Below are 20,201 nucleotides of genomic sequence, written 5' to 3'. Positions count from 1 at the left end.
GGGGGAAAAGACTGCTAGGTTTTAGGAAATTAGGATGGTTAAGGAAATTGCCAGGTGGTGCTAGTGGTAAAGAACCTGCCTGCCAGTCCAGGAGACATAAGAGACACGGGTTTGATCCCTGGGTCAGGAAGATCCCTGGAGGAGGGCATGGCAACCTACTTCTGTATTCTTGCCTGGAGAATCACATGGACAGAGAAGCCTGGAGGGCTACAGTCCCTGGGGCCACAGAGCTGGACACAACTGAAACGATTGAACACACACACAAGGAAACTGCCAGCAGGGAACTCAGCTGACTATCCCACTGAAGCAGAGATCTGTCACATGCCCACTGTTGACTGCTAACAAAAGTGACCCCTTTCCTCACTTCCAAACATCATGCAAATGTCTCTTTAGCAGAAAGTAACCTAGAATCCTATTAACCAGGGCTCATTACTATTAATAACCAATGGGCCAAAACCAAACACATAACACGTCCTCTGAGCAAAGTCTGAAAAGTGTTACTCAATAAAAATAGCATCTTTTGTCTTTTTTTAAATGTACAGATATGGTGGCCACTTTTTTAATGGATGCAAATTCTTTGACATCTCTCCCATCCAGAGGTATGTTTACGTTTTCTCCCTCCCCTAGAATTTTGGGATCCTTATGATTGCTCTGAAGATAAAGTACAGGAGAAGTGAATTCATGAGACTTGTGGGCAAGGAGGTGGCGGGTAGTGAGGGGTGGGGTAGGGTGGGCTCTAAGACCAGAGAACTTCTGCTTGACTCTCTGAGAATGCTTGGTTCCAACAATGTCTGTCTCAGAACCCAGCCACAATGCTGAGTGGGCTGTGGAGACAGTCCCAGCTGAGCCCAGCTTTGAGTCATCCCAGCCCAGACATCAGATATATGAGGAACAAAGCCTCCATATATTTGTCCCCACTGTTCCACTCACTCCTAGCAATGTGGAGCTTGCTATATCATAGAACACAGACAAACCATCCCCCTTCCATGTCTTGTCTGAATTTCTGATCCACCAAATTTGTGTTACAAAAGAGTGGTTTTACATCACTGAGTTTGGGATATTTTATTACTCAGCAATAGTTATGCTTGAGCAACTCTTGAAAACATGAGCAGTAAGAAAAAAATAATGAAGTGAATGGAGACTTAGAGACTGTGGAATTCATCTTGAGTATGCAAATTTGAAAGTTGCCGCAGTAGACTAACAGGTAAGGTTTATGCACAGAGCTATGCAATTAGGCGTACAATCATCTATTATAAATCTGTAGTATTTGTCTTCCTCCATTTTATTTCTTCTCCAGTTATATATAATCTTAAATCTGGGTCCTGAAATCTCAGTGGGAATAGCTTTGGTAGGTCTGGGTCTTTAGCCATTCCCATATCATCACCCAAATTACACAGCTGTAGTGCAATTTGTGTCTTTATTAACAAGTTACAATTTTCAAAGATACTGCACAATCTTACCACATTAATTAACTCTCATCCACATGCTCCCAGAGGAAAAGAAGGAACAAAAATTCCAATTACCGAATCCATTTGCTAAGAAAACCAAGTTCCCTGTAAGTGGAGCTTAACATATTTTTCTAAACCTTTCCCTTGAGTTTGGCAATTCAGTTATACAACATTCTTATGGCTAAGCTTCTCACCTCTTCCTCTCACTTTTGATTCAGATGTTCTGTTTGATTTTTATCTCTTTGTTCCTTTTGCTGCGCTATTAAGAGTGATGGTTGTTATAAGCTTTTATGTGACATTGTATGTTATCAAGCACCTGAGGGATTAGATCTATTCATTTTTCCATTCTGTACTCATTACTACCTCTTTTTCTACATGTTTGAGTGTTCAGTGTGTATAAAACTGTTTCTTGGTCCTATGGCAGGTGAAAGAAGTACCGAAGACATAGTTCCTTGCTGCAAGGGACCTACTTTCTGATGGAGAATGTTGTTGTTTGTTGTTTGAGTCGCTGTCATGTCCAACTCTTTTGTGACCTCATGGGCTATAGCTTGCCAGGCTCCTCTGTCCATGGGATTACCCAGGCAAGAATACTGGAGTGGGTTGCCATTCCTTCCCCCATAGGATCTTCTGGAACCTGTGTCTCCTACATTTGCAGGTGGATTCTTTATCCCTGAACCACCAGAGAAGCCTTCTGATGGAGATACATATAGAATACACAAATAGCATGAAAAATGTTTACATAGGAAGCACAAGTTAAGGAAAACAAATCTGCTGTTACTACGACCAGGTTGAGCTTCAGAACACACAGTGGGAATTCTGGCTTGAATGATTGGCCCAAGAAGGGTTGAGCTTGAGTTTCCTACTACTTTCTTTCCACATAACTGAGCAACTAACGCATGCCAAGTAGTATTGTAGCTAGTCTGCATTTTTATTTACCTGATTCAGTGCTTAGGTTGGCACTAACAATATTGGCCCATTATCTAAAAGATCAAGCCAAGACAACAAATCTAAGGTTTGTTCAAGGCAAGGGAGGACAGTCGGCCTAAAGGCAATGAACTGTGGGGTGGCAATGGTAGTTACAGGTGATCAATCCATTCAAAGCATCCTGGCCAGGTCTTTCATATCCTGGCCACCTACTCTGTAATCAAACTGTGCTAAACTAGGAGATAAAGGATGGCTAAGCCATAAGTCTCTGCCTACAAAGAGTACAGGTATCACAGGAGAAGGATATATAAGATTCAGTGGAGGCACAAAGAACAGAAAAATCTAATACCTGTGGGAAGGTGACTAAGTAAAGCAGGGATACAGGATATCCAATGACCCAAGCAACTAGGTTATAGTTTGGAATACAGCTACATCTCCCAAAATAAATTAGCCAACCTGAAAAGTAAACAGATATGGATATAAACAGCAACATGGATGAACATCAAAAACATTATGTTTAATAAAATTAGGGAGACATAAATGAGTCTTATGTTCTATGACTCCATTAGAAGGAGTTCAAGAGAAGTCAAAACTAATCTATGATGAAAGAAATCATAACAGTAATTGCTTCTGCAGAGTATTGACTGGAAAGAAGCACAAAGGAATTTTCTAGCGTGATGAAATATTCTATATCTTGTTTGAGTGTTGGTTACAAGACAGGCTACATTTGTCAAAATTCATTAAATTGTGAACTCAAGATCGTCTCAGTCTTTTAGTCTGCTTTATGCTGTGCTTCTGAGCCTCTCATCCCTGGACACTTATATATCATCAAATTCCTTGAGGGTAAGGACAATGTGAATATTTAGTTCATTTCAATGCATTTTCCTGCTCTCCAGTAAATGGGACCCTCAAGTCCCAAAGGACATGAAAGCTCAGCAACACCTATAAACAATTCATTTCATATATTATTATTATTATCATTTTTATTCTACTGTTTTTGTCTTATTGAGGGACAAGCTAGTCCATTCCATCCAGAAGTAAATGTCTAAAGTAGATTTTAATAAAGTGTTGTGCCAACTAAGCAGCCATATAGAAAAAAGATAAAACTGAATCTGTTCTTCATGCTGTATACCTATATGAATATCAAGTGGATCAAAATAAGAAACCACATACATAGGAGGAAAAACAAGAATGCATTCCTTTATAAGCCAAAGGTAGATAAAATTTTCCTTTGATTCAAAATCTAGAAGCAACAGAGGAACAACTTGATAAATTTAACTATATCAAAATTAAAAACTAAAAAATTTGCATTTGAAATGCTATATACAGAGTGAAAAAGTAGATAAGCTTTCTCTCCATGATGATAATGTCTCACTACACTAGGTAAATGTTCCTAAGACCTGTGGGACTTTCTGTGACACATGTGGCAAGTACCAGCCCCACAAAGCGGCACCATACAAGAAAAAAGGCAAGGATTTTCCAGCGAGGGAGGCTTTATGACAGAAAGCCAAATGGTCGTGGCAGGCAGATGGAGCCAGTTTTCCAGAATAAGGCTAAAACTATGAGGAAGATTGTGCTCAAGTCTGAATGTGTTGAGCCCAGCTGCAGATCTAAGAGAGATGTAAACATCTTGAAATGGGAGGAGTTAAGAAATTAGAAGGCCAATGATCCAACTCTAAGCTTCATCTCTTGTTTTAATATAAAGACAATACAAGTTAGAGGTTATGTTCAGTTTTTTAGGGTTAAAGATAAACTGAGAAAAATGTTTGAAACTTAGAGCTTTGATATCCTTATTAAAGAACTCCCGATAATTAAGAAAATGATCATGCTTAATACAAAAATTGACAAGAGGTACAACATAGAAAGAAAAATTAAAATGCATCTGTGTGTGTGTGAAAATGATGCTAACTTCTCACCCTCAACTAGGGAGATAGAGATTTTAAACTATATTCTGGACACTTACTTTGAATACTAATATTATTTTTTCTATTTTTAAACCATTATAGTTGCATTGGATAAATTAAGTAATTGTTCTAATATTGGTTAAAATAAGGATTTTTAGTTTGAGAGAGAAAAAGTCCTAGAAATAAAAAAAACTCTACATCTTAAAACTGAATTAGAAATTAAAAATTAACTTCTTTTGTTTTAAAACCATGTACTGACTAGTTCAGTTTATTAAAAAGACCTAGAAACAGTAACAAGTCAGGATCAACGGGCAACCCCAGAACCCAGGCTGTGATCTCTAATTCCCATTCCTCACAGAAAGGAAAGATGAAGTTCTTTGGGAAGGGATTGAAACCAAGTCCACCATAGCTCATACTCTCTTGATCGAGTGTATAAGTGGCGATTTTTCTATACAGAATAATAAGAGCAAACAAATATATGAGAAATGCTACAATTAGAAACTTGTCATTTTGCAAGGTCTAGTGAAAAATCATTTTCAAACAACTGTCATAAATGCACACTATTGAGAGAAAAGTTGAAGTGCCCGATAGTCATTTAGCATTACCAAACATTAGGAAGCTAAATATTTTACTCACCTCTAGAGGTGAATTTGAGGTACACAGTACCAACTTATGAGGTTTAGGGAAGAAATATTATGTGATCCAATCATGCCTTTATGTTTACATTTATCCTGCAATAATGTGGAACATGAAGGAGCAAATAAAATTGTGCCACTCAGAAGGAAATGCAGTTGTACAAGGGAAATGGTTCAATTTTTTCAATAAGTCAATGGCATGTGAGAGAAAAAGGGAAAGATTATTCTAGAGAAATATCTAAGAAGATGCTTAAGAACCATGACAGTTATATGCACTGAGTAGATTCTTTTGGTGTTTTTTGAGAAAAAAATGACTAAAAATATTTTTTATATCACTGAACAAGTTTTAACATGGTCTAGACTGAGTGACTTCCCTTTCACTTTTCACTTTCCTGCATTGGAGAAGGAAATGGCAACCCACTCCAGGGTTCTTGCCTGGAGAATCCCAGGGATGGGGGAGCCTGGTGGGAGGCCATCTATGGGGTTGCACAGAGTCGAACAAGACTGGAGGGACTTAGCAGCAGCAGCAGCAGCAGTAGACAAAAGTTATTAGTGAATAACTTTTTTGGTATTATAATAATAGTATTATGGTTATATGAGAAAATACCTGTTTTAAAAATATGTAAAGAAGTGGATTAAAATGACATGATATTTATTGTCAGTGTTAAATGCTATGTGTGTTTCATTACACCAATTGTATACATTTTTAGATGTCTTACATTATGTATTAATGACCAATGTAAGTACAAGGTAAGTTTTTATAACATTTATTTATACCACCTCAATTCCTAGCTAATCTTGAGGTGGGGGTAGTTCCTATTTCTGAATAATTCACAGAAGGCAGGAAACAGATTTATAACTAACTCTTGTTAGACTGTGAGGCATTATCAACTTTTACACATATTCCCATTAAATAATTCATCTCTAGTGACTCTTTCATCCATGAGTCACTGTATAATAGAAAAACCTTTCTCAAACTAAGAAAAGGGCAGTGGAGTACACTGTCTTTAAACCAAGAAAAAATGGACAGTTTTCAATTGATGGAATCAGAAATTCAGGATAAATGGAGTAGTCTCCAAGGATGGCCAAATGTGATTCTCTGCAGATGGCTGCGCAGGATGACACTTCATAAAACATTATCTCTCAGCTAAGCTGCACAGCATCTCTGGTGCTTCAAGCATATTGTTTATCTCATCAAGAGGAGCAGGTTCTAAAGGTAAGAACTGAACAAGTGCCATTGAGCAGGAAATGGAGCAGATGGTCCATCTAGGATGGTCTGCCTTTACTTGATGAGAGGCTGATCCAATCCCAAGCAGACCAGTTGCCAATTAAAAGAGGTCTTGGCTGAGGGAATCTGTGCTTTCCTTTGACAGATAATCGGCTTTTCCATTTTCTGACTCTGTCCACTATCCTGTTCCATCACTGCCCTTTCCAGGAATAAAGAAGCCCCTTATGATCAGTTATGTGAAATATCTCATTGATACTGACTAGTGAATGTCTGGATTTTACCCAAACTTCTTACCCCAGTTTTAGGCTGCATTTTGTTTGCACAGCCCTTCTAGCTTGAACACTAAGGAAGAAATGTGCCCATGCTTTGTAAAAGAACTTTGAAGACATGGGTTAAACATGAGATTTGTTTGGACTTCCTTCTGCCACAAAAATGGGCTTTGTTAACTGTTCTTTTTAAACACATTTTAGGATTGTAACATTTTAGATAAATAGAATGTATTTAAGTTTTCACATAAATAGCTGTATAAAGATACTTCGATTAGCAGGCGTTATTTTAACTTTCAAGGCTTAGGATCCTGAGTTCTAGTGTTATTTAATGAAAACAATATGAGTCTGAAGACCATCAAGATCAAAAGTCTAGTACCAAGAAGCAGAAGTCTACCTTGGAGGAGGAGAAGGGAGTTTTCTGTTTATAAGAGGATTCTTTGACCAGGTCAGTCAGGTCATGATAGTAGACAGCCTGAGTAACACGGAGCCAGGTATGAGCTACATAGCAAAGTAATAGGCCAAAAACTTGCCACACCTGAAGAAAACCTGAAGGAAATCATAAACTGGAAGAAGGTAGTGGTTTCGATACAAAAGAGTAGGGAACAAATAAGGTATGCATGCATATTTACATCATCTCTGGAAAGAACTTGGCCCTGTGCTCCTTTTAAACTTTGATAAGTCTTTTTTTCAGTTAAAGTTTGGGTATTTTCTTGCCATACCCCAAGTCTGTTAGATAATAAACCCTCTGGAAGCATTTCCATACCTGTTTTATTCACCACTCTTTCTCTAATGGCTACCATAGTGCTTGATATCTAGGGGTGCTTGATAAAGTCCTTCAATAAAGAAATATGTAGTGCAATGCAGAAACTGAGTAATTAACCTCTCTCAAATAATAAATGAGTGTTGACTCACATTCTGGGCATAACTAAGCTGAAACACTTTCATTTTTACAGGAGGACTTCTCTCTAGAATCCAGAACATTAAGTCTGGGTTTAATTCTTACTATAACCCAGGCATTGAAACCATTTCAACTTATAGTTAAGTGCTTGAATGGTTAGAAATTTCAAGGGAATCAAAAGTTTTTTCTTATAAAGGAACTTAAAATATTCTGATCCTGCATATAAATTTTTTGGACTCTTTTGACTTATTAAGAATTGGGTCTTTAACTTCTTTTTCCTGTATTTCATAACAGACTTCAAAATGATCTCCCTGCCTCCAGGCTTGCTTCCTTGCTCTTCATCTTCCACACGCCTCCAGCATAACCTTGAAAAAACTCAGATTTGATCAGGTCACTAACTCTTATGTTCCAAAATCCCTTCATGGTTCATAATTCATGCCTTAGCGTGGCAGCAAATGCTCTTCATCTTCTTCTATTTTCAGCCCCATCTAGGTCAGCCTCTTTACCCACAGATCACATCCATGTGCCGTGTTCCTGCCATACCACATGTTTCACCAACCTTGAACTCTTTCATACCTTTCCTTTTGTTTTCTTCTGTCTTACATGCTTCTTTCCTCATTTTAATCCTGACAGTATCCAACTACTCTGTCAAAATCTAGTTTAAATGCCACCTTCTCTGTGAAGCTTTCCTTGACTCATCCAGATAGAATTAATCACACTTTCTGTGTTCCCATACCTTAATGTAGGGTGAACAGATGGAAGCAGAAGTTTGAGAGCCAGAAAGATCTTGTTTCCAATCCTGGCTCCTCTGCTCACTGTGACCTTGGACAAAATACTTAAGAACTCTATTTTTCATCTATAAACTGGATATTATCATATCAACATGTCAGAGTTTCTGTAAAGATTAACTGTGATCATGGAAACAAAATGCTTAGCACAGGTCTTGGCCACATAGTCAAAACTCAAAGGAAGTTACTTATGTTGCTTTCATCATTATATTAATATTTCCTCCTTCATCATAATCTGATTGGTAGTATAGATAACTGCATGCCTGCCTTATCATTGATATAATGATTTCCTAAGCTTGGCTGGGAAAATATACCACTATATCACAATTGTTAATTCATGTGTGTTAACAGGATAAATATAGGCTGTTATAAATTGTCCTCTTTATAATTTTCACATAATAATCCCCCCAAAAGCAGCATGACAGAGACTAACTCTTTTTGCCTCCTTTTTTTACTGCAAAGTAGGAAATTAACATGACTTTATAAAGGTTTTAGAAAATAATATATAAATCCACCACTAACCTATATTTCTAACAACATAGCTGATGCAGGTTACATGGGCTGAAATGCATGGAAACTCCTCAGTGATTCAGCTCACTCAGTTCAATTGCTACTTAAGGATGTGCTATGCTCAGTTCAGGGCTTTCCAGGTGGCAATACTGTTAAAGAATCTATGTGCCAGTCCAGGAGACACAAGTTTGATCCACAGGTCAGGAGGATCCCTTGGAGGAGAAAATGATGACCAACTCCAGTATTCTTGCCTGGGAAATCCCAAGAACAGAAGAGCCGAGCAGGCTACAGTCCATGGGGTCCCAAAGATTTGGACACACATTCATGTCATGCCCAATTCATTGGAAAGCAATAGAGAACAGAACACAAAAAGCATTCTTTCTAATTCACTTAAACAGTGACATGTGCTCTGTGGAACTAACAACAGTCCCATCAAATTCAGCTGAGATATCTAAATGGGGCATGTTTGTGTGATGCAATTGTGTAAGTCTCAGCAGATAACATCTGCGCCTCTGGCCTCCAGAAGTACTCCTACTCTAACATCAGCGTAATCTTCCCAGTTGTGTCACTACCCTGACAAAACTCTTCTGCAATTTCATATTTCTGACCTATGGCAGCATACGATCCAAACTTTCAGCATAGCACAAAAAGTCTTGGAGAAGTGTGACCACACCTATTTTTCTAGCCTTGCCTCCCTTACTTAGTTGTAATTCCTATATTCCAGCCATAGGAAAATTGTCTCCTTGAACTTTCAGTTTCAACTCCAAGAGAGCAAAGAGTTTAGAAGTTATCAATCCCATCCTCATAACAACTAAAAGCTAGAAAAACTGAAAATTGTTTTACTTGGGACCAACGAGAGCTGATGTTGCCATTGCTATGATATCAAAATTGGAGAAATAGACTCAACCAGAGACACACAGTCAAGATCTTATCTGAAGCAGAAACCCACTGGAGCCATAATATGGCAGTAATACTTGAATGGTATTTGGAGGAATTGCTGGGGGCTGAGGGCGGATTAGCCAGACAGTGACAAACTCCTGAAGGCTGCAGTCTTGGGGGTTGGAGGATACGCTTGCATTGATTTTACTGCTGAGAAACTCACCAGATTCTCATGGTGAAGATCTAAGAAAGATCTTCTCATGGCTCTGGTAGGGGGAGGGAAAGAGTAATTATTGTGAAATATGGACAGAGATTTATCCATTGTAAATATCAACACTCCAAGTGAAATGGTTTCTAGAACATTTTTCCTGCTAGGGAAGTGCATGCCACCCACTCCAGTCACTTCCAGTCTTCTGGTCTCATCTAAGAATATAAAAACATAGAGAACAGGTGTCTAGGCCTCAAAAAACATATTGAGAATTCTGAAACCCAGAAGAAGAGAGAAGGTGGGGGTGCTGGAGGAAAGCTACATCAATGGAAAAACACTTGTGAAAGTCACAGAACCATGATGCAGGGTGTGCAAAACGGATTTAATGGAAAGATTATAGAATGCTCCTCTTCTCCATAAAATACAACTATACCAATAGGGCTCTGGTATAATAACAGTGGATTGTAGCTGAATGAGCAGCAAGACATGAACTCTGCAAGGAGGAGTACTGAGGGAAGCTCAAGTCAAATAGGAAGACAAAAACTCAGACATTACAGGAATTTGAAGACTTTAGTACATAAAGCTAGAGCGAATGCTAAACCCAAACAAACTCCTATGCATCTTACATAAATTCTCAGACCAAATACCTATATACTGCCGTTCCTATTACCTATTTAATGGTTTAACATAAAAACACCCGACTTTCAACAGAAGCAAAATAACTATGAGATATTTGAGAGGGAAAAATAGTATGAAGAGGTAAAGAAATCATCAGAACCAGAACTAGAAATAGCGTGGATTTGGGGACTATCAGAAAGGGAATTTAAAATAACTGTGATTCAAATGTTAGGGACTTTAATGGCAATATGCAAGAACATATGGGTAATGTAAGCAAAAAGATACATAATCCAAAAAAGAATTAAAAGGAAATTCTAGTAATCACAAAAAGCATGGCAGAAATGAAGATTGTATTTAATGGACTTAACCATAAACTTGACATAGCTGAAGAACAAGCTAGCAATTTTGTAGTTAGGCCAAAAGAAATTATGAGCTGAAATCCAGAGAGAACAAAGAATTAAAAAAACAGAATGGAACATGTAGAAACTGTGGGACAATTTCAAAAGGTGTATTGAACACATACTTGAAGCATTAGAATGAGAAAAAAGAGAATGGAGAACTTTCCAAGTACTTTAAAAATTGATGACAGATACCAGACCACAGGTTCAGGAAGCTCAACTAAGTAAAATAATTAGAAACCACCTCCTTCCATACAGCACTCTCTACCCCCCACCAAGGTATATCATAGTAAAATTACAGAAGACCGAAGACAATAAGAAAATCTTAAAAGATACCGGGGGGATGGGGGTGGGTGGGTGGAATAATTACTTACTAATAGAGGAGCAAGTATAAGAATGACAATGGACTTCTTATCAGAAATCATATTAAGGAAGAGGCTAGAGTGATATATTCAAAGTGTTGAAAGAGAAAACCACCAACCTAGAGTTCTATATTAAGGGAAATCATTCTTTAAAAGGTAAGAAGACAGAATTTACTGGACAAGCAAAAGTTGAGGGAATTCATCATCAACAGGCTTGCCTGAAATTAAAAAAAAAGATTTTCATGCAGAAAGTAGATGATACAGGTCAGAAACTTGGATCTATCTAAGAAAAGAGAGAGAGAAAAAAATAATTTTGATTTCCTTATTCTTAATTGATTTAATATATAACTGTTTTAAGTTATAATAGTAAAAATTTATTGGATGACTGTAGCATGTGGCTAAGTGAAATAAATGAAAACAGTATCTCAAAGGATAAAAAGGAGAAACTGGCAATACTCTGTTATAAAATACCTGTTTGTGAATATAAAGTACTATTTATAAGTGAATAAATATAGTATTATTTGAAAATGAGTTAATTTGTTAAAAATGTGTATGTAAACAGCAAACACAAGCTGGAATCAAGATTGCTGGGAAAAATATCAATAAACTCAGATATGCAGATGACACCACCCTTATGGCAGAAAGTGAAGAGGAACTAAAAAGCCTCTTGATGAAAGTGAAAGAGGAGAGTGAAAAAGTTGGCTTAAAGCTCAACATTCAGAAAATGAAGATCAGGGCATCTGGTCCCATCACTTCATGGGAAACAGTAGAAACAGTGTCAGACTTTATTTTTTGGGGTTCCAAAATCACTGCAGATGGTGACTGCAGCCATGAAATTAAAAGACGCTTACTCCTTGGAAGAAAAGTTATGACCAACCTAGATAGTATATTCAGAAGCAGAGACATTACTTTGCCGACTAAGGTCACCCTAGTCAAGGCTATGGTTTTTCCTGTGGTCATATATGGATGTGAGAGTTGGACTGTGAAGAAGGCTGAGCGCCGAAGAATTGATGCTTTTGAACTGTGGTATTGGAGAAGACTCTTGAGGGTCCCTTGGACTGCAAGGAGATCCAACCAGTCCATTCTGAAGGAGATCAGCCCTGGGATTTCTTTGGAAGGAATGATGCTAAAGCTGAAACTCCAGTACTTTGGCCACCTCATGCAAAGAGTTGACTCATTGGAAAAGACTTTGATGCTGGGAGGGATTGGGGGCAGGAGGAGAAGGGGACGACAGAGGATGAGATGGCTGGATGGCATCACGGACTCGATGGACGTGAGTCTGAGTGAGCTCCGGGAGATGGTGATGGACAGGGAGGCCTGGCATGCTGCGATTCATGGGGTCACAAAGAGTCGGACATGACTGAGCGACTGAACTGAACTGAACTGAAATTGTAAGTCAATAAACAGTTTGAAAAGATGTATAATTGCAATGCTGAGGAGTTACTAAACATTTTATGATTTTACTTTAAAATGAAAGAAAGTAAAAAAAGGAGGGAAAACAAAGTGAAAATAGCAGATACAAAGACAGTAGATGTTAATGCAATTATATCAATAATTACTTTAAATGTGAATGGCCTAAATACACCTATGAAAATATGCACTGTCATATTGGATATATAACACAAGACCTAACCGCATATTGTCTATTAGAAAGCCACATTAAATATAAAGAGACACATAAGTTAGAAGTAAAGAGATTCAGAAAATATACCAGGATAATACTAATCCAAAAAAGCTAAAGTAGATACACTAATTTCTAACAAATCTACATTCAGACAAAGGAGGATTGTCTGGGATAAAGAGAAGTATGACATAATGACAAAGTGATCATTCTCTAAGAAGACACAACAACCCTAAACAGGTATGTACCTAACAAGAAACCAATAAGATATATGAGGCAAACATCAACAGAATTGAAAGGAAAATAGATAAATTCATACTAAAGATTTCAACACACTTCTGTCAGTAATAGATCAATATTGGCAGAATATGAATAAGGATATAGCTGACCTTAACATTCAGTTCAGTTCAGTCGCTCAGTCATGTCTGACTCTGCGACCCCATGAACTGCAGCACTCCAGGCCTCCCTGTCCATCACCAGCTCCCAGAGTTTACTCAAACTCATGTCCGTCAAGTCGGTGATGCCATCCAGCCATCTCATCCTCTGTCGTTCCCTTCTTCTCCTGCCCACAATCCCTCCCAGCATCAGAGTCTTTTCCAATGAGTCAACCCTTCGCATGAGGTGGCCAAAGTACTGGAGTTTCAGCTTCAGCATCATTCCTTCCAATGAACACCCAGGGCTGATCCCCTTTAGGATGGACTGGTGGAATCTCCTTGCAGTCCAAGGGATTCTCAAGAGTCTTCTCCAACACCACAGTTCAAAAGCATCAGTTCTTCGCCGCTCAGCTTACTTCACAGTCCAACTCTTACATCCATACATGACCACTGGAAAAACCATAGCCTTGACTAGAAGGACCTTTGTTGGCAAAGTAATATCTCTGCTTTTCAATATGCTATCTAGGTTGGTCATAACTTTCCTTCCAAGGAGTAAGCATCGTTTAATTTCATGGCTGCAATCACCATCTGCAGTGATTTTGGAGCACCCCCCCAAAATAAAGTCTGACATTGTTTCCATTGTTTCCCCCTCTATTTCCCATGAAGTGATGGGACCAGATGCCATGATCTTCATTTTCTGAATGTTGAGCTTTAAGCCAACTTTTTCACTCTCCTCTTTTACTTTCATCAAGAGGCTTTTTAGTTCCTCTTCACTTTCTGCCATAAGGGTGGGGTCACTTGCATATCTGAGGTTACTGATATTTCTCCTGGCAATCTTGATTCTAGCTTGTGCTTCTTCCAGTCCAGTGCTTCTCATAATGTACTCTGCATAGAAGTTAAATAAGCAGGGTGACAATATATAGCCTTGATGTACTCCTGTTCCTATTTGGAACCAGTCTGTTGTTCCATGTCCAGTTCTAATTGTTGCTTCCTGACCTGCATATAGGTTTTTCAAAAGGCAGATCAAGTGGTCTGGTATTCCCATCTCTTTCAGAATATCCCACAGTTTATTGTGATCCACACAAAGGCTTTTGTGTAGTCAAAAAAGCAGAAATCGATGTTTTTCTGGAATGCTCTTGCTTTTTCGATGATCCAGTGGATGTTGGCAATTTGATCTCTGGTTCCTCTGCCTTTTCTAAAACCAGCTTGAACATCTGGAAGTTCATGGTTCATGTACTGCTGAAGCCTGGCTTGGAGAATTTTGAGCATTACTTTACTAGCGTGTGAGATGAGTGCTATTGTGCGGTAGTTTGAGCATTCTTTGCCATTGCCTTTCTTTGGGATTGGAATGAAAACTGACTTTTTCCAGTCCTGTGTCCACTGCTGAGTTTTCCAAATTTGCTGGCATATTGAGTGCAGAACTTTCACAGGATCATCTTTCAGGATTTGAAATAGCTCAACTGGAATTCCGTCACCTCCACTAGCTTTGTTCGTAGTGATGCTTTCTAAGGCCCACTTGACTTCACATTCCAGGATGTCTGGCTCTAGGTGAGTGATCACACCATTGTGATTATCTGGGTTGTGGACCTCTTTCTTGTACAGTTCTTCTGTGTATTGTTGCCACCTCTTAATATCTTTTGCTTCTGTTAGGTCCATACTATTTCTGTCCTTTATTGAGCCCATCTTTGCATGAAATGTTCCCTTGGTATCTCTAATTTTCTTGAAGAGATCTCTAGTCTTTCCCATTCTGTTCTTTTCCTCTATTTCTTTGCACTGATCGCCGAGGAAGGCTTTCTTATCTCTTCTTGCTATTGTTTGGAACTCGGCATTCAGATGCTTATATCTTTCCTTTTCTCCTTTGCTTTTCACTTCTCCTCTTTTCACAGCTATTTGTAAAGCCTCCTCAGACAGCCATTTTACTTTTTTGCATTTATTTTCCATGAGAATGGTCTTGATCCCTGTCTCCTGTACAATGTCAGGAACATCAGTCCATAGTTCATCAGGCACTCTGTCTATCAGATCTAGTCCCTTAAATCTATTTCTCACTTCCACTATATAATCATAAGGGATTTGATTTAGGTCATGCCTGAATGGTCTAGTGGTTTCTCCCACTTTCCTCAATTTAAGTCTGAATTTGGCAATAAGGAGTTCATGATGTGAGCCACAGTCAGCTCCCGGTCTTGTTTTTGCTGACTGTATAGAGCTTCTCCCTCTTTGGCTACAAAGAACAGAATCAGTCTGATTTCGGTGTTGACCATCTGGTGATGTCCATGTGTAGAGTCTTCTCTTGTGTTGTTGTAAGGGAGTGTTTGTTATGACCAGTACATTCTCTTGGCAAAACTCTATTAGCCTTTGCCCTGCTTCATTCCGTACTCCAAGGCCAAATTTGCCTGTTACTCCAGGTGTTTCTTGACTTCCTACTTTTGCATTCCAGTCCTCTAAAATGAAAAGGACATCTTTTTGGGGTGTTAGTTCTAAAAGGTCTTGTAGGTCTTCATAGAACCATTCAACTTCAGCTTCTTCAGCATTACTGGTTGGGGCATAGGCTTGGATTACTGTGATATTGAATGGTTTGCCTTGGAAACAAACAGAGATCATCCTGTCATTTTTGAGATTGCATCCAAGTACTGCATTTCAGACTCTTTTGTTGACCATGATGGCTACTCCATTTCTTCTAAGGGATTCCTGCCCACAGTAGTAGATATTATGGTCATCTGAGTTAAATTCACCCATTCCAGCCCATTTTAGTTTGCTGATTCCTAGAATGTCAATGTTCACTCTTGCCATCTCCCGTTTGACCACTTCCAATTTGCCTTGATTCATGGACCTGACATTCCAGGTTCCTATGCAATATTGCTCTTTACAGCATTGGACCTTGTTTCTATCACCAGTCACATCCACAACTGGGTATTGTTTTTGCTTTGGCTCCATCCCTTCATTCTTTCTGGAGTTATTTCTCCACTGATCTCCAGTAGCATACTGGGCACCTACCGACCTGGGGAGTTCCTCTTTCAGTATCCTATTATTTTGCCTTTTCATACTGTTCATGGGGTTCTCAAGGCAAGAATACTGAAGTGGTTTGCCATTCCCTTCTCTAGTGGACCACATTCGGTCAGACCTCTCCACCATGACCCTCCCATCTTGGGTGGCCCCACAGGCATGACTTATTTTCATTGAGTTAGACAAGGCTTGGTCTGTGTGATTATATTGGCTACTTTTCTGTGAGTATGGTTTCAGTGTGTCTGCCCTCTGATACCCTCTCGCAACACCTACCATCTTACTTGGGTTTCTCTTACCTTGGACGTGGGGTATCTCTTCACAGCTGCTCCAGCAAAGCTCAGCCGCTGCTGCTTATCTTGGATGAGGGGTATCGCCTCACAGCTGCCCCTCCTGAGGTTGGACGTGGAGTAGCTTTTCTCGGCCCTCCAGCCCTCACAGCTGCTGCTCCTTGGATCCATCCATAGCCAATAGCATTTGAAAAATTTAACATCTAGTCAAAGGCTTCCCTAGTGGCTCAGATGGTAAAGAATCTGACTTGTAATGCAAGAGCCCCGAGTTTGATCCCTGGGTTGGGAAGATCTCCTGGAGAAGGGAGTGGCAACCCACTCCTGTATTCTTGCCTAGAGAATTCCAAGGACAGAGGAACCTGGCAGTCCGCAGACCATGGGGTCTCAAAGAGTCTGACAGGACTGAGTGACTAACACTTTCAACATCCAGCTGTGTTTTTGCTTTTTTTAAAGTCAGAAAACTAGCACTTAAAAAAATCAGCTTTTTTTTTTTTTCCCCAGAAAACTAATAGAAGAGAACTTTCTCAACTTGACAGAGAACAACTACAAAAACCTCTATTCTGTGTCATACTTAATGATGGGAAGATAGATTCTTCCTCCCTAGGATCAGGAACAAAACGCTGATGTTCTTCCTCACCATCCTGTTCAATATCTTAATGGAACTTCTAGCTAACGCAGTATAACAAGAAAAACATGTGAACATTATACAGTTTGGAAAGGAGCAAGTGGAACTGCTATTTGATATGACTGTCTAGGTAGGAATCTGAAGAATCTACAAGAGGAGAATACTAGAATGAGCCATGTTGTATGGACTTGAGTTTGGAACTTTAATATGAATTCATGCTTAGCTTACTATTGATCAGATAATTACATACAAAAATATCTGAAATCTACACTGATTAATTTATACATATATTTTTTCCTTTCTCTGTCAGCTGAGAAGGCCTAGCAGCAATGATGTCATAGTAGCAGCAAGCATAACTAGCACCCAGATCTTGATTTCTAATACCATTATCCAATAAAATGAGTCACAGATCCTTGGATGATGCTAGGATACAAAACAACAAGATGAGCCTGGAGTGTTGAGTAGTATCAGCAAGAAAATATGAGGAAAAAACACAATGAGAGAAGTAAGCCAAAGAGTTACAGGAGCCAACTGAAGGAACTCCTAAAGGCAGAGCTGGAACAATTTAAACAACAAGCAAAGGAGTATTATATTGGGTTGGCCAAGAAGTTCATTTGCGTTTTTCTGTATTATCTTACAGAAAAACCCTAGTGAACTTTTTGGTCAACCCAATTTACAGTCTAAAGTATAAGATAAATTTCCATGGATTCATATAGATATAGAATTCGTACATGGTAAAGAACCTGCCTGCCAATCCAGGGGACATAACAGATGTGGGTTCGCTCTCTGGGTTGGGAAGATCTCCTGGAGGAGGGCATGGCAACCCACTCCAGTATTCTTGCCTGGAAATCCTCATGGACAGGGGTGCCTGGCAGGCTACAGTCCATTGGATTGCCAAGAGTCAGACATGACTGAAGTGACTTGGCGTGTGTACACATATATATAATTGATTGAATAAATGAGGATAACAGACAAATTATCCATGCAAAATAATTTCAAGTTATTTATGTAGCTACTTCACCCTCAAGGAAGTGGTACATAATTCTTCACTCTTTTAGTAGGGCTGAGCATAGTGAGTTTCCTCTTAGAAGTATAGTATCAAAAGGGAGAAAAGGAAAAAATAACATAATGGAGAAACGTGACACTACCTAAAGCTAGGTGATCAATATTAATGTAAAAAATGACAAACGTTGATAATTCAAAGAAAACAAACAAATCCCAAATGAGGAATATTCTACAAATTGCCTAACTAGTACTCCTCAAAACTTGTAAGATCATCAAAAATAAGGAAACACTGCCACAGCTAAAAGGAGCCCAAACAGATAAGACTAAATGGGATGTAGTACCCTGGCTTGGATTCCAGAACAGAAAAAAGATGATAGGTAAAAACTATGGAAATCAGAATAAAGCACCAACTTTCATTAATATGTCAATATTATTTCATTAATTCTGAAAATTTTATCATTTGTTCAGTCACTCAGGCATGTCCAACTCTGTGTTACCCCTTGGACTGCAGCACACCAGGCTTCCCTGTCCTTCACCATCTCCTGGAGCTTATTCAAACTCATGCCCATTGAGTCAGTGATGCCATCCAAGCATTTCATCTTCTGTCATCCCCTTATCATACTAAGATATTAATAAGAAAATATGGGTACAGGGTATACATGAGAATTCTGTGTTATTTTCATAAGTTTTCTGTAAATCTAAAATAAAAAGCTTATTTTAAAATATTTAAAAATACCTTTATTCTAACATAACCATGTTCTTCTCATCTTTCCTTCTCATGATGTTTTCTTGGTCAGACATGAGCCTGATTCTCCTTTTGACAAAAATCTAAGACATTGTATCTTCTATAAAGTAATCTTCAACCTCTCCAGATGGTGTTCATCATTTCTCCTGTTGATGCCATGGCACTTATCTCATTACAATGTAATCACATGCTTGTCCTTTCCCACACAGGCTGGGCTGTCTGTGGTCTCCACCATGTCTTATTATTCTAACACTATACTAGCCAAGTGTGGACACAATGGAGGTTAATGTATGTTGCCTAAATGAAAGATTGTGTTAATAATGCTTTTGAATTTTTAAAGCAAGTTCACATACATTATTTTGTATGTTCATCTCAACCTATGTGTTGGCAGGCCACTATTTTTTGCCATTTCAAATGAGTAAATTGAGACTCAGAGTTGGAAGTCTTATCCTAGTTATTCAAAGTGTTAGAAAAGGCATTCATCTCAGTTCTTAGGACTCTACATCTACTTTCTCCTCCCATGTAGAGATAAACTGAAGCTCGTTAGCTGGGTTTAAAACCTGATTCTGTCCACTTCTGTCTCTCTGATCTTGGGCAAATCATGAAATCTACGTGAACTTCAAAACCTTAATATATATATATATATTTTTTTTTATTTTATTTTATTTTTTTTAATTTTAGTTTTTTATTTTTTAAATTTTAAAATCTTTAATTCTTACATGCATTCCCAAACATGAACCCCCCCTCCCACCTCCCTCCCCATAACATCTTTCTGGGTCATCCCCATGCACCAGCCCCAAGCATGCTGCATCCTGCGTCAGACATAGACTGGCGATTCAATTCACATGATAGTATACATGTTAGAATGTCATTCTCCCAAATCATCCCACCCTCTCCCTCTCCCTCTGAGTCCAAAAGTCCGTTATACACATCTGTGTCTCTTTCCCTGTCTTGCATACAGGGTCGTCATTGCCATCTTCCTAAATTCCATATATATGTGTTAGTATACTGTATTGGTGTTTTTCTTTCTGGCTTACTTCACTCTGTATAATCGGCTCCAGTTTCATCCATCTCATCAGAACTGATTCAAATGAATTCTTTTTAACGGCTGAGTAATACTCCATTGTGTATATGTACCAGAGCTTTCTTATCCATTCATCTGCTGATGGACATTTAGGTTGTTTCCATGTCCTGGCTATTATAAACAGTGCTGCGATGAACATTGGGGTACATGTGTCTCTTTCAATTCTGGTTTCCTCGGTGTGTATGCCCAGAAGTGGGATTGCTGGGTCATAAGGTAGTAAAAAATATGGAACGCTTCACGAATTTGCGTGTCATCCTTGCGCAGGGGCCATGCTAATCTTCTCTGTATCGTTCCAATTTTAGTATATGTGCTGCCGGAAGCAAATAATAGTATTTACCTTAGAATTTTGTGAAGATTAGTGATATATTGCTTGTAAAAAGTAACTCACTTG

At 38.7% G+C, this 20,201-nt stretch overlaps 1 non-coding gene across 1 annotated transcript; it reads right to left on the bottom strand.

Moving 5' to 3' along the window:
• Nucleotides 1-20,029: 20,029 nt before the first annotated feature.
• Nucleotides 20,030-20,133, bottom strand: LOC138434777 (U6 spliceosomal RNA). Its single transcript, XR_011254856.1, has one exon. It is a non-coding gene; the product is annotated as a U6 spliceosomal RNA (small nuclear RNA).
• Nucleotides 20,134-20,201: the final 68 nt, after the last annotated feature.

Source organism: Ovis canadensis, chromosome 2 (assembly GCF_042477335.2).
Source record: "Ovis canadensis isolate MfBH-ARS-UI-01 breed Bighorn chromosome 2, ARS-UI_OviCan_v2, whole genome shotgun sequence".
NCBI lineage: Eukaryota > Metazoa > Chordata > Mammalia > Artiodactyla > Bovidae > Ovis > Ovis canadensis.
Note: the sequence above shows the minus strand (reverse complement) of the source record. Positions and strands in the feature narration are given on the sequence as shown.